Raw genomic sequence first — 15,000 nt, 5'->3', positions numbered from 1 at the left:
GTAAAAAACTTCTTTTTTTTTTACATATGGGCTTGCGGGAACTTTTCAAGTAATGAGAGCGAAAGAGACTAAGAGAAAGCGATTGTATGACGAGGGAAGTTCTTTTGAAGTTACCGTGCATGGGAAGCATTGATGTACATGTGTGTGTGTGTGTGTGTGTTTGATGGGGTGTGGGAGACAGACAGTATGTTGTGTAAGTGAAGTGCTTCTGTTAGTGTGTGTGAAGAGACCGAGTAATGTGTGAAAGAAAGAGATAACTGATATTTTTTACTCGGTGTATTTGTATACTTGTCAATGAAATTTTCTACAAATATCTTTCAGATGGTGTAGATTACGATTATAGGCGGACATGACGAACCGTCACTGTTACCCCCACCACCTTTCGTTTTTGTTTGTGTTTTTTTAAACAGAAACCCATATTTTCGGCCACGGCGATTCTGAATCTATAAAAAAAAAATGGCATCTCAAAATTTAATTCCCCAACCCACTCCCAGTTTCTTTATTTTTCACTTTCTCAGAAATTTTTTTGGCGAAATACGTGGAAAAATATATATATAGGGCAATCTTTCGTCTCTAGTAGACCTTTCCGTCGATTTCCGTAAATAATATTTTTTTTTTACATATGGGCTTGCGGGAACTTTTCAAGTAATGAGAGCGAAAGAGACTAAGAGAAAGCGATTGTATGACGAGGGAAGTTCTTTTGAAGTTACCGTGCATGTGAAGCATTGATGTACATGTGTGTGTGTGTGTGTGTTTGATGGGGTGTGGGAGACAGACAGTATGTTGTGTAAGTGAAGTGCTTCTGTTAGTGTGTGTGAAGAGACAGAGTAATGTGTGAAAGAAAGAGATAACTGAAATTTTTTACTTGGTGTATGTGTATATGTATGTATATTACTTGAAAAGTTCCCGCAAGCCCATATGTAAAAAAAAAAAAATTTTTACGGAAATCGACGGAAAGGTCTACTAGAGACGAAAGATCGCCGAACAACGTAAATAAAACGCAAAGTAAATAATTTTTTAAACTAAGTAAATAAATTATTGGCGATGCTTCGGTATATGTACACGTGACTTTGTTTACATTTCTGAAGATAACAGAAACCCTTTTCTCCTAACCCTTACCCTAACACAAACCCTAACCCTACCCCCTACCCCCCCATATATAAAAAAGAACACTTTTTCAAAATGTATCCGGTACATATACCGAAGGTTCGCCAAATTATTTTTATAAACAAACTAAGGTTGGGTTTAGGGTTAAAAAGTCGTAGGATCGACTACTTACAACTAGCTAGCGCGAGTGCGCGCACCGGGACCACTGTTCACGAGTAGTACCTGTCAGGGACATACTCTTGATTTCCACACAAGTTGAATATTTACTACATCAAGATTCAAAAGCAAGAGGAGGTTCCAACACTGCATTTGCTAATAACATCATAATCAAAGGACATAATAAAGAGAGAAACTTTAAATGACAAACCTAGCAGGTGATGTCACAACAGTTTTTCTACCTTCTCCTTATATAATATGCATACAGAGGCGCAGGAGTGGCTGTGTGGTAAGTAGCTTGTTTACCAACCACATGGTTCCGGGTTCAGTCCCACTGCGTGGCACCTTGGGCAAGTGTCTTCTGCTATAGCCTCGGGCCGACCAAAGCCTTGTGAGTGGATTTGGTAGACGGAAACTGAAAGAAGCCCGTAGTATATATGTATTATATATATATCTCTTATTATAAAAGGCAGATTTTATCTGCCTCCCTTTGGGAGTTATACAAATCTACAATATAGGATTTCTTCAATTACAATTTACCTACCATTTTTAAGAGTACAATGCATCGCGTCATGCCAGGTCCAGTTTTAAAAATTTAAACTCCAATTAAGCAAATTTACAGAAAACTCACATCTGGTGTGTGTGTCAAATACATACACTACATACATACATACATACATACATAACATACATACATACACACAACAACATACACACCCACACATACATACACACATACATACATATATACATACATACATACATACAACACACAACATACCACACCACACAGTATTGAAGCTTGAGAAAAATCAGATACATTTGCAACATCTGTTGAAAATATTATTGTTCACACACATACATATACATATATACATACAGACAGGACAGACAGATAGACACACACACCACACATGATCCAGCATAGCCACAACTCAAGGCTGAAACATATAAAAGAATAACAGAATATAAATGTGTGCATGTGTTGAGAGAGAGAGTGTGTGTGTATATGTATGTATGTATGTAATGTATTATATATAATAATGCGGTTTTTTCAACAGCTTGAACTAAAAGTCAGAGGGGAATGGGATAAACCACTTATATAAATTGCTATAAAAGCAGGTAGTAATTTTATCTTGTCCTTATTCATAGTGCAAGTTTTGAAGAGTGCATTTCGATTTTAACAGCTATTTTTTTCAAGCTATATTGGAAGTAACAAAGGAGCATATTTGGCATATTTTGCTTTATGAGTTCAATAAAGACAACAACGCAACGGAAAGTACAAGAAATATTAATGCAGTATATGGGGATTGGACAATAAGCGTAAGGCAGTGTCAATGGTGGTTCCAGAAATTCCGAGCCATAAACTACAGCCTAGAAGACGAGCCTCATCCTGAAAGATCTGTAGAACTCGACAAGGACATCCTGAAAAACCTGGTGGAACAAAATCTCATCGTAACTGTTGAGGAACTAGCAGAGAAGCTTGGATTTGGTCATTCAACCATTCATTGAGACCTGTGTGCTATCGGAAAAGTCAGCAAATGGGTCAAGGGGTTCCTCACGAACTTCCGAGTCTAATTGCATGCAGAGAGTGAATGTTGCTTTTCTTTGCTGTCACATCTCACCACTACTGCGCTATGTATATCTATATATATAAAACTGTAGTTGTGTGAGTGTCTGTCCCCTTCGATTTAGATTCCTAACTACTCCCACATTTTGCGGTGCAGTTTAACCAAATTCGGGTAGCTTATAGTCGTGATTCATATCGAGCCCGTTGAGTATTAGCGCGCGTCTACGATGAGTCTACGATTTAAAAATAATTTAACATCATTTTTTATTCCATTTTTAATGCATAATTTTTCGTGTGTCGATGGCGGCGGAGTTGGCGTCCACGCTCACACCTGCACCTGTGGGGAAGGGAGTGTAAGGAAATCAACGTCGTAATGCGTTGTCAAGGAGACCAGCGTTCTTTTAGAATAACGACTTCATGGCTTGAAGACACCAAAACAGAAATGGCTCTAGAAAGCGTCTACATGAGTCTACGATTTAAAAAAAAATTGCCATCGTTTTTTTTTTTTTCATTTTAATGCATTTTTTCGCTATTATATAAGGGAAGTAACTCTCTAAAAATGTCTACGATGAGTCAACGATTTTTAAAAAAATTTACCATCATATTATTTCCATTTTTAATGCATTTTTGGCTATTTTTTGGCTATAACTCTCTAAAAATGCTTATATAGTTATTTCCCTTACAAACCCGAGCAACGCCGGGCGATACTGCTAGTGTATATATATATATGCAGGAGTGGCTGTGTGGTAAGTAGCTTGTTTACCAACCACATGGTTCCGGGTTCAGTCCCACTGCGTGGCACCTTGGGCAAGTGTCTTCTGCTATAGCCTCGGGCCGACCAAAGCCTTGTGAGTGGATTTGGTAGACGGAAACTGAAAGAAGCCTGTCGTATATAGTATATATATATATATATATATATATATATATATAGATATAATATATATATATATATATGTATATATGCGTGTGGGTGTTTGTGTGTCTGTGTTGGTCCCCCTAGCATTGCTTGACAACCGATGCTGGTGTGTTTATGTCCCCGTTACTTAGCGGTTCGGCAAAAGAGACCGATAGAATAAGTACTGGGCTTACAAAAGAATAAGTCCCGGGGTCGAGTTGCTCAATTAAAGGCGGTGCTCCAGCATGGCCGCAGTCAAATGACTGAAACAAGTAAAAGAGAGGGGGTGCTGAAAAGTTCCTGACTTTGGGTATAAGTAGGATCGATTAATTATTCTATTCAACATATTCCTCCTCTCAGATTCAAACACTTATTGCAGCGCTTCTTCGGTTTTTCTAAGCCCTGTAAAAGAAGTTGGAAGATTGGGCCTTCAATCAGGTCTTTCGTGACATCCTTAAAACCAGGAACTTTTCAATAGCCCCTCGTATGTGTGCATGGTATTACACACACAACACAACACACCACACACATATATATATATATATATATATATATAGTATATATATATATATATATGTATATATATATATGTATATATGGTGGCACGTAAAAAGCACCCATTACACACACGGAGTGGTTGGCATTAGGAAGGGCATCCAGCTGTAGAAACTTTGCCAGATAAGACCGGAGCCTGGTGCAGCCTTCTGGCTTCCCAGATCCCCGGTCGAACCGTCCAACCCATGCTAGCATGGAGAACGGACGTTAAACGATGATGATGATGATGATGTATGTATGTATGTATACCCCCTCCTATTTATCATAGTCCTCCATGCAATAAGGGAGGAGTTCAAGACAGGATGCCCCTGGGAGCTCCTCTATGCTGATGACCTTGCTCTAATTGCTGAGTCACTATCAGAACTAGAGGAGAAGTTTCAAGTGTGGAAACAAGGATTAGAATCAAAGTGCCTTAGAGTCAACGTAGCTAAAACCAAAGTCCTAATAAGTATTAAGGCAGGCAAACCACAAATCCCTTCAGGTAGATGGCCCAGCTCGATCTGTAGTTGAGGTGTAGGTAGAAACTTTATAAGATGTACCCAGTGTAAGCTATGGACACATAAGAGGTGCAGTAATATCAAAGGAAGGCTAACTGGGAAGATAGTTTTTGTATGTGGCAGATGCTCGGGTGCAATAAACACTGACAATGCGCAGAGAACAACTTCCGCCACATTCTAGGGAGAAAAACTAGAAGTTGTTGATAGCTTCCGTTACCTAGGTGACCAAGTCAGTGGCAAAGTTCAGAGAGCTCTTACCCTTGCTGGTGACAAAGGGCCTCTCGCTCAGAGTAAAAGGTAGACTGTATGATGCATGTGTACGAACAACCATGCTACATGGCAGTGAAACATGGCCTGTGACTGCTGAGGACATGTGTAAGCTCACAAGGAATGAAGCCAGTATGATCCGATGGATGTGTAATGTCAGTGTGCATACTCGACAGAGTGTAAGTACCTTGAGAGAAAAGTTGGACCTAAGAAGCATCAGATGTGGTGTGTTAGAGAGACGACTGCGCTGGTATGGTCATGTGGCGAGAATGGACGAGGATAGCTGTGTGAAAAAGTGCTACACCCTAGCGGTTGAGGGAACCTGTGGAAAAGGTAGACCCTGGGATAAAGTGGTGAAGCACGACCTTCGAACTTTAGGCGTCACAAAGGAAATGACTAGTGACCAAGACCTTTGGAAATATGCTGTGCTTGAAAATACCCGGCAAGCCAAATGAAACAATAACCTCGTGGCCTGTGCCAGGGGCGTAACCAGCCCACTTGTGCGTACCTTTTCCTTCTTTGGACACTAAACTCTGCTTGCGAAGACCTGTTGAGGCAAGTGAAATCAAAAACAAAATCAAAGTGAAATTCGATGAAGGGCACGAGCACCATACGAGCGTGATCGTTGACTGAGCGGCTAACCGGCGTCCGTGCCAGTGGCACATAAAAGGCACCATTCGAGTGTGATCGTTGCCAGCTTTGCTTTACTGGCACTTGTGCCTCGTGCTAGTAGGGTGCTAAGAGGACCATCCGAGCGTGATCGTTGCCAGAGCGGCTAACTGGCTTCCGTGCCGGTGGCATGTAGGAGGCACCATTCGAGCGGTATTGTTACCAGCATTGCCTTACTGGCACCTGTGCCATTGGCATGTGTAAAAAATTCGAGCGAGGTCGTTCACAGTACCGTCTGACTGGCCCCCGTGCCGGTGGAACGTAAAAGCACCCACTACACTCTCGGAGTGGTTGGCGTTAGGAATGGCATCCAGCTGTAGAAACTCTGCCAGATCAAGACTGGAGCCTGGTGCAGTCATCTGGTTCGCCAGCCCACAGTCAAACCGTCCAACCCATGCTAGCATGGAAAGCGGAGGTTAAACGTTGACGATGATGATGATGATGATGATATATATATATATATATATATATATATTATATATATATATATATATATATGTAAAAGTAAAAAAAATATACAACTGGGACAAGAACGTGAAACATTCTGATTAATCTTGAGATTGCTCTGATCTGGCAGCCCCCAAGGAAAATCTAAGCCAAGCGCATTAGATTCTTTGGAAGAAAGCCTCGAATGTATACAACACAGGGACGGAAAACGGACGATGTTACACGTATTAAAAAAACAAAAATACGTAAAAACAATAATGATAGCACGAATAAGAATACAAAATACGTAAAAACAATAATGGTAAGGATAACAACAAAACCAGGACGTCAGGACAAGCGTCTTTTCGACAGGACGAGTTAAGTTTTGAGCTGGCTATAGAAGAGTACCTTAAGGCCACAGAGAACTAACAAATGTGTCTTGCCACAATGACTGCTGGATGCGAAAAGGCAGTAGTCGGTGGCTGGTCACGTGAGGACAAAAAGGAGGAGAAAGGGACAGATGAAGAGAGAAAGAAGGGGAACAAGGAACAAGGGAGGAGAAGAAAGAGAGGGAAAGAGACAGATCAAGTGGAGTGTAAGGTGTGAGAGGTAGAGAAATGTAGGAGAGGGGGGACAGATGAAGAGAGAAAGAAAGAAGGGGAACAAGGGAGGAGAAGAAAGAGAGAGAAAGAGACAGATCAAGGGGAGTGCAAAGCGTGAAGGCAGAGAAATGTAAGAGAGGGGGAAGAGACAGTGTAGTAGAGTCGTACCAATGTTAAAGAGTATGTAGTGATCCTATACAACGGTGCGCGCGCGCGCACCGCCCTTTTCTGTTTCGCGCGTGCGGTATTGGTGCTTTCACCAAGGCAGAGGGGAGGAGCCCTCTCGTGCATACGCGAAGACCGGAAGACGGAATTTTACTGACGTGGCAGTTAGCCGAGGCAAGGGAGCGTGAACCTTAAAAGGGTCCGGAGAGACATAGCAGCAGTAGGCTGACTTGAGACGCGGTGACTAAAGGTTGCAGACCACATTATTTTCGCTCTCCCTAAAGACGCCATTTTGACTAGTTCTGTTTTTAGCGGCTGAACATTGTAAAATCTTACAAGCGATAAAGTTCAGCTCTGACACATCCATACCAAGCGGAACCAGATATACCACTTATTTCTTACCGTTATAAGACAATAAAGTATATATATTTTTTACGTCTGCGTTTTGTGTTTCTTTGACTGGTAGAATCTGGATATTAAGCAACGGTAATTTGTATGCACCAACTGCACCTTAAAAGTGCAGTGAAGCCCGTTACAAGTATATACTTACGTATAGGGTCAAAAAGGGGTACGTAGCCGTCATGTATATATGTAAAAGTAAAAAAAATATACAAACTGGGACAAGAACGTGAAACCATCATCTTCATCGTCGCCGAGTTCACAATTAACAGTCTCTTAAAGTTCCATTTTTCTCTTCTTTCCTTCTCTTCTTCTAACACAGAGAGTTCGTTCTGAAAGATCCCTTTTCTTTTCTTTTCAACAGTCTTTTTGCTTTTTTCTGCTCTGAACATTTACAAGTTCTGTTTTTTTTTTCCTTTTCTTTTCAACAGTTTACGTCACAGAGTCTTTTTTTTTTTTTCATTTAAACAACACATCGTCTTACTCTTTACTCTTTTACTCTTTTACTTGTTTCAGTAATTTGACCGTGGCCATGCTGGAGCACCGCCTTTAATCGAGCAACTCGACCCCGGGACTTATTCTTTGTAAGCCCAGTAACTTATTCTATCGGTCTCTTTTGCCGAACCGCTAAGTGACGGGGACGTAAACATACCAGCATCGGTTGTCAAGCGATGTTGATGGGGACAAACACAGACACACAAACACATACATACATATATATATATACTAGCAGTATCGCCCGGCATTGCTCGGGTTTGTAAGGGAAATAACTATAAAGCATTTTTAGAGAGTTATAGCCAAAAAATAGCAAAATATGGGAAAAAAATGATGGTAAATTTTTTTGAGAGTTAAAAAGGTCGAGTTGCGTCCCCTAGACGGTCTGTGGTTTGTGTTTCTGATTCTCGACCCCATGTCGAATTTATCGATTTTTTTTCAGAACTGGGGGAACCTTTCAAAATTTTCGCTGCGTTAGTTTTGAATTATGACGTTGGGCTATGTGTGTGTCAAGTTTCATCAGAATCGGTTGAAAGCCGTGGTCAGGGTGAGGGTACAACCAAACAGACACACAGACACGCAGACAGACAAACTGCCGTTTATATATATATATATATATATATATATACATATATACGACGGGCTTCTTTCAGTTTCCATCTACCAAATCCACTCACAAGGCTTTGGTCGGCCCGAGGCTATAGTAGAAGACACTTGCCCAAGGTGCCACGCACTGGGACTGAACCCGGAACCATGTGGTTGGTAAGCAAGCTACTTACCACACAGCCATTCCTGCGTCTCCTCTTTTTTTTTTTTTTCATTTAAACATCAGAATTCAAAACACAAATAAAAACATCACCGACACGTTCCGCGTCTGCAGCATTTTCTGAACCTCACAACTCCTACTACAACAACTTGCCTGGCCGTCCAGTTGTCCAGTCTGCCTCCTTATCCTCGTCATTTCCAACTGACCGTCTGTCTCTCAAGACCACGCTGACTCCCTTGTCCGGTCTTTCGCTGACTGACTGGCAACTTAGCTCTACCCGTATATATAACGGCCGGCAGCTAGAAAGAGAGACATATCGTACGACAACAGTGTGTATTTCCCTTGTCTTCTTTAAACTTTCTGTGATCGTATGGGGCCAGAGTTAAGTGCCTACGGCCATTAATAACCTTGATCCTTGACAGGACAAAGGAAATACCACTGTCCTGAACAACTGGAGCGCCGGTTCGATTCCAACTAATGGAACAAGGGGCATAATGTTTTTCTTCGTTTACATTTTCCTGCGTCAGTAACAATACATATATCTACACATACTCATATGTGCATGCATGTATATACTCATATACTAACATACACAACACACAAGATATACACACACATACACATACATCTACACATACGTACATACGTATCAAACTACGTACGCTCATACGGTTATATATAACTACAGATATGTATTTTAGTATCATGCATTTCAACATGTATGTATGTATGGATTTTCACATATAAATGAGAGAGAGGGGTGGCTATAGAAGGGTACTCCCGAGTGGAATCTGGATGTTACCCCATTCGGATTTACGGTTGAGAGTGGGTTTGTATTCTTGTATACAGACAGCTTCAGTGACTTGTCTCAGCATTGCATCAGTGGGATGTGTGGATAAGATGCTTAACTGAAGTCCTTCTAAGGAGCCCGTACCATCCACTCAGCTATGTTCTCTCGATACGTTGACGACATTAACCTTGTCGTGAAATGTAATAGTAATACAGATATGGAGACTCTACTAAATGAAGAACAGGTGATGACAGCTAACAACACAGCTGTGATCTTTACTGTTAGCGTTTTAGCATTAAGGTTTTAAGCCGCAAATAGAACAGTAAATCGAACGGAAGTAGAACAGTAAGAAGTGTGGGCTAGGAGAAAACAATTGCTGTTATGCTGAGATGTAACAAGTGACCGCAGAGATGATGTTTCTCTTGCACTAAATGAGGATGCAAAGAGAGAGGTTTGGAGATGCCACTATGAAAGGTTGCTGAATAAAGAAAATGAATGGGAGAAAGAGAGTCTGCCGAATGTCGACCCTACAGAGGGACCAGCTATCCAACCCTCGTCACCGTGGTGGGGACACTGGCAACGGGTAGTGTCGGAGCTATGCCTTCTGGAACTTCGGTTCCTGGTAGGGACACCCAAGGTGGATTGGTGTGGCACCGAGTGGTATTAGGACTACAACCCGGCAGACAGGGCTCTGGTGAAAATCCTCGGTGTGTCTGTTTCGGCAACCGGCGGTTCATCGGTCATTCTGTCCCTGCGTCTGCGGACAATCTGCGGCAAACAGGATGTCTCTACATGCGGGATTGTTGGGGACCGCTTGTGAAATCCACATATTCCCACAAAACTTCTTCCATGAACAACTTCCGCCACATTCCAGGGAGAAAAACTAGAAGTTGTTGATAGCTTTCGTTACCTTGGTGACGAAGTCAGTAGCGGGGGTGGATGCTCTGAAAGTGTAACTGCTAGAATAAAAATAGCTTGGGTAAAGTTCAGAGAGCTCTTACCCTTGCTGGTGACAAAGGGCCTCTCGTTCAGAGTAAAAGGTAGACTGTATGACGCATGTGTACGAACAACCATGCTACATGGCAGTGAAACATGGGCCGTGACTGCTGAGGACATGCGTAGGCTCGCAAGCAATGCTCCGATGGATGTGTAATGTCAGTGTGCATACTCGACAGAGTGTAAGTACCTTGAGAGAAAAGTTGGACCTAAGAAGCATCAGATGTGGTGTGCAAGAGAGACGACTTAGCTGGTATGGTCATGTGGCGAGAATGGACGAGGATAGCTGTGTGAAAAAGTGCTACACCCTAGCGGTTGAGGGAACCTGTGGAAGAGGTAGACCCTGGAAGATCTGGGATGAAGTAGTGAAGCACGACCATCGAACACTAAGCCTCACCGAGGCAATGACTAGTGACCGAGACTTTAGGAAATATGCTGTGCTTGTGAAGACCCGGCAAGCCAAATGAGAACATAACCTATGTCAGGGGTGTAACCAGCCCACTTATGCATAACTAGCCTTCATTGGACACTAAACTCGGCGTGCGAAGACCTGTTGAAACAAGTGAAATCGAAATCAAATTCGATGACTGGCATCCGTACTAGTTGAGTGCTAAGAGCACCATCCGAGCGTGATCGTTGCCTGAGCGGCTAACTGGCTTCCGTGCCGGTGGCACGTAAAAAGCACCATTCGAGCATGATCGTTACCAGCAACGCCTTTTGCACGGTGATCACCATAAGCTTTAAGCTTCTAAACATATCATTATTATTATTATTTACAGGATTGTAAAATACGGCAACATATATTTATATATGAGGGGCTTCTTTCAGTTTCCGACTACCAAATCCACTCACAAGGCTTTGGTCGGCCCGAGGCTATAGTAGAAGACACTTGCCCAAGGTGCCACGCAGTGGGACTGAACCCGGAACCATGTGGTTGGTATGTAAGCTACTTACCACACAGCCACTATATCTATCTATCTATCTATCTATCTATCTATCTATCTATCTATCTATCTATCTATCTATCTATACATACATACATACATACATACATACAACACATATATATATATATATATATATATATATTATATATTATATATATATATATATATATATATATATATATATATAATATATATATATATATATATATGGTGTTATATATATATATATATAATATATATTATATATATATATATATATATATATATATATACTAGCAGTATCGCCCGGCGTTGCTCGGGTTTGTAAGGGAAATAACTATATAAGCATTTTTAGAGAGTTATAGCCAAAAAATAGCAAAAAAATGCATTAAAAATTGAAAAAAAATTAAGGAATTTTTTTTTAAATCGTTGACACATCGTAGATATTTTTAGAGAGTTACTTCCCTTATATAAAAGCGAAAAAATGCATTAAAATGGAAAAAAAATATGATGGTAAATTTTTTTTTAAATCGTATAGACTCATCGTAGACGCGCGCTAATACCCAGAAGGGCTCGATATGAATCACGACTATAAGATACCCGCTTTTGGTTAAACTGCACCGCAAAATCTGGGAGTAGTTAGGAATCTAAATCGTAGGAGACAGACACACAACTTCACTCTTATATAAAGATGCTTTATTTTTTCAGTCATAGAGTTAGATGGCAACGTTTCGTTTGTTTCGGTTGTCGTAGCACAAGTTTTCCGTCGATTTCCGTAAAAAACTTTTATTTTTTTACATAAGTAATGAGAGCAAAAGAGACTAAGAGGAAGCGATTTTATGACGAGGAAGTTTCTCTTTGAAGTTACCGTCTAGGGGAAGCATCGATGTACATGTGTATATGTGTGTGTTTGATGGGGTGTGGGAGACAGACGGTATGTTGTGTAAGTGAAGTGCTTCTGTTAGTGTGTGTGAAGAGACAGAGTAATGTGTGAAAGAGAGATAACTGATTTTTTACTCGGTGTGTGTGTATATGTATGTATGTATGTGTGTGTGTGTGTGTATGTATCTATGTATGTGTGTGTGTAAGTATGTGTATGTGTGTGTGTGTATGTATGTATGGCCGATTCATTGTAATTACGATGAATCGGCCATACATACATACACACACACACATACATACACACACACATACATAGATACATACATACACACACACACCGAGTAAAAAATCAGTTATCTCTCTTTCACACATTACTCTGTCTCTTCACACACACTAACAGAAGCACTTCACTTACACAACATACCGTCTGTCTCCCACACCCCATCAAACACACACATATACACATGTACATCGATGCTTCCCCTAGACGGTAACTTCAAAGAGAAACTTCCTCGTCATAAAATCGCTTCCTCTTAGTCTCTTTTGCTCTCATTACTTATGTAAAAAAATAAAAGTTTTTTACGGAAATCGACGGAAAACTTGTGCTACGACATGCGAAACATCGCCAGTTGATTTATGAGGTCTTCAGTAGAAATCCTTCGAATTCTGACTCGCTGCTTGTATAATGAATTCGTATCCATTTTTTGTCAGAATTACAAATTTTGAAAACACAAGGAACAAATTTCGAAAAAAATCTCCCATAATTCACGGAATTAAAATTACCTTCGATTTTGTACAAAACGTAGTTGAAGTGTTTACGAAGTATAATACGTGGTTTCACGAATGTACTAAAGAGATTTGCTCTGATATTCTCATTTAAATATGAATAGGTAAATTCAGGCGGTTTGGTAACGAAAGGGTTAAACGGATGCATACATTTATTAATCTCTTATTATAATAACTATATATAAGTGTCGTCTGTTATACATAAACCTGTTTTCATACTGCAATTATATATACATATATCTATATATAATTATATAATAAAAATATACAGAGTAAAATAAAACCATTTACCTTTTCTGTATTGTTATAGCAATTCCACCGTCCGTGTCTTTGCAAATGTGTTGGAATGATAAGTGAGTTGTGTTTTGGCGCCTTTTTACTAATAACAAACACACACGTGTTTGTATGTAGTTGTTTGAAACGTTTGTGTTCGCCACTCTCATATATGTCTGTGTATGCGTGTGTGTGAGGAATGACACACACACACCCACGCACGCACACATGTACATCAATGCTTTCGGAGGATATGTTAAAATTGAGTTTTCTCGAATTTTGTCTAATTGGTGGTAAAATTGAAAGAAATGTTTTATGGCATCACCCACTGAAGTACTCTGAAAAATCATGGGTACACTCTAATTGAAGAAATTGCGTGAGGAGTAAATCGTATTATTTATTTGTTTCTGTTTGCTGTGTTTTTTATTTTTTTGAGTAGTGGTTTAAATACTTTCAGTTTAGTCTTCCTCAAATCACTCTGTCGCTATTTACTTTCATTTTATTCGTTGCACACTGTGTTGCGTGTGTGTGTGGTGTAAACCACATTAAGAAAGCATTTGACATACACACCAGAATGTGAGTTTTCTGTAAATTTTGCTTAATTGGAGTTTAATTTTAAAAACTGGACCTGGCATGAACCCGATGCATTCTACTCTTAAAAATGCTAGGTAAATTGTAATTGAAGAAATCCTATATTGTAGATTTCTATAACTCCCAAAGGGAGGCAGATAATCTGCCTTTTATAATAAGAGATGTATATATATATATATATTAAAACATACTGGGAGGAAAGAAATGAAACGAAGCGACGAAGCGAATTGAACCTGACGCGAACGCGCTGTCATACAAAACGTAACATCCCATACTGCCTAGCCAGAAGAATTTGTACCATTTGTAGAGATGCAAATATCAGGAACAAACGCCTAATAGAACTAAGAGTTTTTGCTCAAACAAATACCCATCTCTACTTATAGAAAATGGCATACAGCGGGCTATAAAAATAACCCATACAAAACTTAGAACAACCCAAGGAAGAGGAAAACAAGAACAAGTCATACCATTCATAGTGACACACAACCCATGTCACCAGAATATCTTCAACATTGCCAAAGCAACCTACCAATCATGCCCAAAGTAATGAATTAAAAGACATAATCACGGATCGAGCTATGGTGCTTAGTAAAAGACCACCTAAAACTTGAAACATTACTAACAAAGGCAAAATTTGACCTTAGCAACAAAGACCAAACTTCATTGTATCTAAATGCAATGATAGCCGATGTGGCACATGCCAATTCATACATACCGGTCAATATAAAACACAAAAACCGGGAAATATTCACAAGCCAGAAATTTAATTTACTGCATCAAATGCCCAAATTGTGAAGAAATATATGTAGGTCAGACGGGAAACGCACTATCAGAACGCTCCCGTGTACACCGGCAACAGATTAAGACCCCAGTCCGTCAGATACCTTTTGAGTAACCACCTAGTAACATGTGGCCGGAAAATGTATATAATATTTCCGTTCTACAAATTACACAGCCCAAGTGAAATCGGCACGAATAAAATTTTATCAAAGTAAATGATACGAGTCCCGTGTATAAAAATATTAAGAACATTGGATACATGCGAAAAAATAAAACAATATGCACATCAGTTTAGTTATTTCGTGTTGCATATACGTTCGTTACACCCACTTGTTTACAGTTTTCAAACGAACGTTAGTACGTCACAAAAGAGCTTTCTACGTCACTTCGTGAAAACAAACAATCTG

The sequence above is a fragment of the Octopus sinensis genome, linkage group LG23 (genome assembly GCF_006345805.1).
Source record: "Octopus sinensis linkage group LG23, ASM634580v1, whole genome shotgun sequence".
NCBI classification, from domain to species: domain Eukaryota; kingdom Metazoa; phylum Mollusca; class Cephalopoda; order Octopoda; family Octopodidae; genus Octopus; species Octopus sinensis.
The sequence above is the reverse complement of the archived record's forward strand: the minus strand, read 5'-3'. Positions refer to the sequence as shown.